Source organism: Phocoena phocoena, chromosome 6, assembly GCF_963924675.1.
Source record: "Phocoena phocoena chromosome 6, mPhoPho1.1, whole genome shotgun sequence".
Classification (NCBI taxonomy): Eukaryota; Metazoa; Chordata; class Mammalia; order Artiodactyla; family Phocoenidae; genus Phocoena; species Phocoena phocoena.
In genome coordinates, this window is record NC_089224.1 from 108448449 (window position 1) to 108455458 (window position 7010).

The 7010-nt window shown below is 49.3% G+C and overlaps 1 protein-coding gene across 3 annotated transcripts in view; it reads right to left on the reverse strand.

The window, feature by feature from the left end:
- KYAT1 (kynurenine aminotransferase 1) overlaps window positions 1-7004 on the reverse strand; it is a 32876-nt gene extending 25872 nt beyond the window's left edge. Inside the window, exon 1 of one of the 3 annotated variants that reach the window (XM_065879765.1) lies at window positions 6970-7004. The gene's annotated coding sequence lies outside the window, so the exon portion shown is untranslated. Of the gene's footprint in view, window positions 1-4295; window positions 4370-6969 lie in introns of those variants that run through there. The other 2 variants (XM_065879766.1, XM_065879764.1) reach the window with 2 other exon arrangements.
- Window positions 7005-7010: the final 6 nt, after the last annotated feature.

A 7010-nucleotide genomic window follows, 5' to 3' on the forward strand; every position in this document is an offset into this window, starting at 1 on the left:
CAAATACTGCATGGTATCACTTATACAGAAACAGAGTGTGTAATAATGGTTGCCAGGTGCTTGGGGATGGGGGAAGATAGGGAGGGGTTGATAAAAGGGTACAAACTTTCAGTTATAAGATGAATGAATCTGAGGATCTAACTGGTGACTATAGTAGATAATACTGTATTGTATAATTGAAATTTGCTGAGAGAGTAGATCTTCTCCCTAAAAAAAGGGTAACTATGTGAGGTGATGGATGTATCAATTAACTTGATTGTGGGAATCATTTCACAATGTATACATATATCAAATCATCACATTGTACATTTTAAATATATTACAGTTTTATCTGTCAATTATGCCTCAATAAATCTGGGGAAAATTATCAAGAGTAGTTTGAACAGTGCTTGCCTTCTTCCTGTAGTGTAACTTGAGATACAGAACGAGCATCTTTTCTATGCATTGGTGAGTCATCATACTCCTTTCTAAGTTTAGATCAACTTAAAACATTTTATCCTTTGTACTTTCAATGTCATGAAATATATCTGGCAGTTCCTTTAATGTGATGTTTTTGCTGGCATCACTTCCTCAGGACAACTTCATCCTTTTTGTCAGAACCACTCCCATTCATATGTCGATAGGTGTACCTTCACCAAGTTTCCCTGGCTGCATACCTAGAGTTTCTGGAATAGCAAATAGCTGTGGTGTCAACATTCCCAGAGCCAGCTATTCTTTAAATCACTCCATTTACCTTCAGTTCAAATTGCACTTTCAGTGTTATCACTCTGCATTTCTGTGCTGCTCTTTCATGTGTGTTGGCCAATTCCCTCTTTTGCTGATACATTTTTATAAAATGTCACATGGGTTTATCACAGGGAGACGGGAGGCAACACAAGGACATGCTTTGCTGTCTGTGTAGGAACCGAATAACACGCATGGTGACCAATCAACAACAGGCTTTGAAAGAAGTGGTGTAACTGGTCACTGGCCATTATGCATCTGTCATTTCCACAGCGATTTGTGGATGGAAGAGCTAGCAGCGAAGTCCATACTTAATGCAATTACTCACAGTTAACATAACATGGCAACTGAAATTTGAACAGTGTTATTGAGGGACTGGTGTTATTTAACTAAACCGTGGTATCTGAAACTCATACAAAGCAAGTACTGCCTGATTATATACTGTATATGTTTGTGCATGAATTATTAACAGTGGCTCTCCCTGGGATTGGCTTGGGGGGGGTGTTATAAACTTCCATGTAGTTTTTGTTTTGTTTTGTTTTGTTTTTTTAATGAGGCTGTGAAGTTCTGGAATCAGACTGTGGACTGAAGTCATTTACTAGCTGTGTGACTTTTGGAGAATTACTAACCCTTTCTGAGAATCATTTTTGAAGTGAGAATAATGATAGTTCCTGCCCCACGGGTTGCAGTGAGAAGTCAATGAGACAACACGTGAAAACCACTTAGCCTGGTGCTGGGCAAGGAGTCAGTGTTCCACAAATGTCATCATTGTTATTGTTATTACTAAAATTTAGTCTGAGAAGTGCTGAAATGCAGGCAGCTCTTGGGAGGCCAACCCTGCCTGGAGAAGGGAGCAGAGATGCACCAGGTGACCTTTAGGACACCTTCCTGTGCAGCCTCCCAGACATCTGAGGTCACAGGTTTCCTTGCTGCCAGGCGAGGGGCTGGCACCCGGCGGTCAGTGCCCTGCCTAACACACGCCTCCATCAATCCGGGCAGCTATTGGCCACCTTCTCAGCCAGAAGGCACCACGACTAGTGAACAGCAGGTGGGTGACCCTTTGGAACACGCCTCAGCGACCAATACTCTGGCGGCTGATGTCAGCTACACCTCCCGCTGGGTACAGCCTGTGTTGAGACTGGATAAAGTCCAAAGCCTCCCTAGCCTGGCCTTTGGAGCTGGCCTGAATCCAGACTCTGCAGCTTCCATGTTCTCTCCTCTTCCAGACATACGAATCCTTTGCTCTTGAACAGAGGTTGCCCATCTTTGCTCAAGCTGTGCCCTGCCTGACATGCCCTTTAATCTGATCCCCCTGGCAGGGCTGAGCCCCACCTCTCTCCGCCTCCTCTCTGAAGCCTTCTGGGTCGGCCTGGGCCTTCCTCTGAACTCAGAGCACCTACTATGCACCTGCCCCCCTGTGCTAAACTCTCATCTTCACAGCAGCCTATGGGAAGGCGTCATTGTCCCTATTTTGCTCAAGAGGAGAATGAACAAAGCTTACTCAGCTGAGAGAGCCTGAGCCGGGATTCAAACCCTGGTTCGTGTATTTCCAAAGTCTAAACTCCGCCCCCCAATCCTTCTTTCAGGAGGTGGGTGCTGCTGCCTCTATCAGCTCAGGAGCCCATCAATCCCTGGGGACAGGAGCCACGCCTACAGGAGCCCATCAGTCCCTGAGGACAGGAGCCACGTCTTTTCCAGCTTCCACCCTGCATGGCAGCTTGCAAGGACAGGCAAGGTGATTTTGTCTTTGCAGCCTAGCCCCACATCACCTAAGCCAATTCTGTGCAGTAAGGATATTTGGTTTTCTTTATTTATTTATTAAAAAAATTTTTTTTTAGGGCTTCCCTGGTGGCGCAGTGGTTCAGAGTCCGCCTGCCGATGCAAGGGACGTGGGTTCGTGCCCTGCTCTGGGAAGATCCCACATGCCGCGGAGGGGCTATGCCCTTGAGCCATGGGCGCTGAGCCTGTGCGTTGAGAGCCTGTGCTCTGCAACAGCCCGCGTACCGCAAACAAACAAAACAAACAAAATTTATTTTTTCAATTTTTTTGGCCGCGCGCGCAGCATGTAGGATCTTAGTTCCCTGACCAGGTATTGAATCTGCGCCCCCTGCGGTGGAAGGGTGGAGTCTTAACCACTGGATGGCCAGGGAAGTCCCAAGGATACTTGGTTTTAGTGTTTCTCAATAGTGGTACACTTGGAATTTGGGCTGAGTCAGTTCTTTACTGGACAGATCTATACAGTGCCTAGAACGATGTTTAGCACAACTGGGCTCAAAATGTCAGAAGCCCCTTCCCTCTCCAGTTACTGAGAAAATACAAACCATGGCACCTCTGGAGAAGAGGCCTGGGAGGGGGTACCATGCCCAGGCAAGACCAGTCTGTTACACGAAAAACCACAGAAGATGAAAGCTTGGATTTGGAACTTGGACTTGGATAAAATGGTCCCAGCTCCATTCCACTAGCTATAGGATCTTAGTCGTGCCATACCAGGGTTAGCTTCCTCATCTGTGCAGTGGGGACAATAATAATGCAATCACCCCCAGAAAGCACGTAGCACAGGTCCTAGCCTACTTAACATGTCAATGACAATAAGCTAGTAACATTTAAACCTATAAGACTTTCCATAAGGGCTTTCCTGGTGGTACAGTGGTTAAGAATCTGCCTGCCAATGCAGGGGACACGGGTTTGAGCCCTGTTCAGGGAAGATCCCACATGCCACAGAGCACCTAAGCTTGTGCACCACAACTACTGAGCCTGCGCTCTAGTGCCCGAGAGCCACAACTACTAAGCCCGCGTGCCACAACTACTGAGCCTGTGTGCCACAACTACTGAAGCCCACGCGTCTAGAGCCCGTGCTCCACAACAAAAGAAGCCACGGCAATGAGAAGCCCGCGCACCGCAAGGAAGAGTAGCTCCCGCTCGCCGCAACTAGAGAAAGCCCGCGCGCAGCAATGGAGACCCGACACAGCCAAAAATAAATAAATAAAATAAATAAATTTATTTTTAAAAAAAAGGAATGCAAGAAACAAAAGAAGCAAAACTAAAAAAAAAAAAAAGCCTTTCCATAAAAATTAGTTAACCAAAGAGGACAACAAAATCTCTTGCAGTTAATGAATCCTGATTTTTCTGTTAAGTTTGCTTTGGATCTAAAAACACAGAGTCCCTACAAGACGAGTGTTTGGTGAAAACTTGTCAAGTCAACGGTTCTGCCCCAAGGGAGGTGACAGCCTATCTGGGGAGCCCCAACAAGTACACTGACTTAAGACACAGTTCCCCTTGGCTTTGGAATTGGCAAAAGAGAGAGAAATGGCTTCCGGAGCCCAGACTGCAGGTTCCGGGCCAGAGGGGTTGGCGGGTGGGGATCCTAAGTTAGATACACAGTAGCAAAGCCACTCCTTTTTCCTCCTGGCACAGGATCCAGATCCAGAATCGGAATCTCACTCTTTAGGGCAGTTTTACACATGCAAGAAAAAACAATATATGTATATATATTTAGTGCCTGGCAGGAAGATTAGAGAGCGTCATATCAGTTTTACAGATGGAAAAACTCTCAAAGTGGAGAAATGACTTACCCAAAGTGAAAGTCTTAGAAAATCACAGAAGGACCCCAGCTGTGAATCCAAAGCTTGTATCACTGTCCAAGAATGAGGAAGTGAGATGAGGGTTTGGGAAATATTTCAGGGAGATGGCAGTGCCATCTGAGAGTGGGATGTGGCCCCAGGTCTGTTAGGGTAGGAGCGACGGTGATTCCTCACTTGCTGCAGCTGGAGTGACTTTGGCCTGCTGGCTACAGAAGCGGGGGCGGGGGGGGGGCATGCCCAGCTAGATGTCACAGCACACAGGCAACCTGATAACCCCAGTGGGCACAGATGGCCAGGGAGACAGGAGGGACATTCCTGTGCTGACACACCTTTGTTCACATGGGCAGAGTTTCTACGTCAGCAAGCGTGGGCTGCCACTCTGGGGGCCGAATGAATGGGGGGAGGGGGCACCAGTGTGAAGGACTTCCTCACTGCTAACTCTCCTGTGTTCCTTTGTTGCCTGCATCTGGATTATGAAATTAGGGAGTCCTACCCTTTGGGGATGCAGAAGGTTAAGTGTGGCCTGGAGGGTGGGAAGCCACAGATGTTGCCATGAGGAGACATTCTCTAGGAGGAAAGAGCAATTCAGGCAGAAGCCAAACTGATCATTTCTAACCTGCATAGTCTCTGATCATGTCAGTTATCTTCAGGCATGAGGGCGTCTCTGCTCCAGTCTCCAGCTTCATCATTTCTCCTCCCAGATATCTTATGTATCTTTCAGTCACAGATTAAAAGTTACCTCCTTTGAGAAGTCCTCTGTGACTCCACCCAGGCTGGACTAGGGGCTAGACTAGGTGCTACCTCCTCTGTGCTCCCAAGGCCTAAGCTTCTGCTCACCCACCACAGTGCTCATCACAGGTGCTAACTGCTGGGTTGTCTGTTGCCCTGAGCAGACTCCAAGGACAGGAACTGTGTGTCTGTCCTGTTCTACATCAGCTCCACAGCCTCTGGCAGCTCAACTAGCCCATCTGAGGTGTCTCAAAGAATTCGTGCTGGGGCTTCCCTGGTGGCGCAGTGGTTGAGAGTCTGCCTGCCGATGCAGGGGACTCGGGTTCGTGTCCCGGTCCGGGAAGATCCCACATGCCGCGGAGCGGCTGCGCCCGTGAGCCATGGCCGCTGAGCCTGCGCGTCCGGAGCCTGTGCTCCGCAACGGGAGAGGCCACAACAGCGAGAGGCCCGCGTACCGCAAAAAAAAAAAAAAAAAAAAAGAATTAGTGCTGATGACCCCAGGAGGCTGAGGGAGAGACCAAGGAGCTCAACAACCTCTCCAGAAGTGGGGGAGTAAAGACTTGTGGGGACCCCCTTTGGGCAACTTTTTTTAAATTGAAGTACAGTTGATTTACAATGTTGTGATGGGCAACTTTCTTAACTTCTCTGTACTTCACCTACTGACCTGTAAAATGGAGCTAGTCTGCCTGTAAAGCACAAAGTAGGACACGAGGGAGCACTCAGTGTCAGTGACTGTAGTTAGTTCTACAGGAGGGGGCGTGGAGGCTCAGGGAAGTACATGCCAGGCCCAGAGTCTCAAGGCTGGAAAGGGTTCTGGCCTCCAATGTGTGCCTCTCTTCATTTTGCACTGCTGGTTGTCTCCTGTCTGTTCCACTTGCTCAGTCCATAAACAGCCAATAAATAGCTGCTGGATGCCTGCTGGGTGCCAGGTCCCAAGCTGAGTGTTGCATGGTTGATAACAAAAAAGCTTTTCAGGAGGGAGTGCGATGAGAAAGAATGGTGGGCATTAGCATAAAATCCTCCCTGGCTCAAATTCCAGCTTTTCCACTTCCTGGCTATGAGATATTACTAAGGTCCCAAATCCCTGAGACTGTTTCCTCCTCTAATGATGGGGAAATACAAGACCTCCCAGCAGGAGTGCTGAAACCAGGCACTGGTCAGCTAGATAAACGGGAGCCAGTTATTATCTGCAGCATCCCACTTTATTTTTAACCAGCCTGTTCGCTTGGTAGTAAATTCTTCCCCCTTGTCCGGGCACCCACGACCCTGGTTCTCCTGTCGGAGGCCACCACTGTTAACAACTCGTGCATCTCACCAGCCGGCTCGTGCACACACCGGCAGACACCCATGCCCACACACGCGTTCTTTCACACAAACGGTAGCACCAATCAGCGCTGTTCTTTTCGCCCCTTCCCTTTTCCATCTACGGTATGTTGGAAGTGGTCCCATATTAGTGCATATTGAACATTTTTCTTTTTAGCGGCTGCATAGTATTCCATTGTATGGATTCTCTTTTGGCGTGCTTGCCGTTACTATTATAAATATGGGAACTCCGAGGACTTAGGATCCCTAGAGCTGTCGAGCTGGAGTCCGGCACCCGGTTCCAGCCCCGGCTCTGCCCAGAATTCTCCCAGTCGCCTTGGGCTCCCTCTCCCCACCGGTACCGGTACCGTACGATCGCGGGGGTGGGGGTGGGGCGGGGGATGGGGGTGCAGAGAGGACCAGCCTGGCGGGTCCCAGCGTCCGAGTGAGGGTCGGCGAGTAGCACGCGCAACAGCTCCCGGCTGGGTCAACCTTTCAGCGTAGCCACTCCGCTATATCAGAAGCACCAAACGCAACGAGTAGTCTGGCACAATCGACCTTGTAACCGGTTTCCAGGCCCTCCCGCCTCGGCACCTGACCCCGGGGCAGCAACGCTCCGGCACCAGCTACTCACCCCTGCCTCGGCCGCTTCACCCTTCGTCCCCAGGCGCCGAA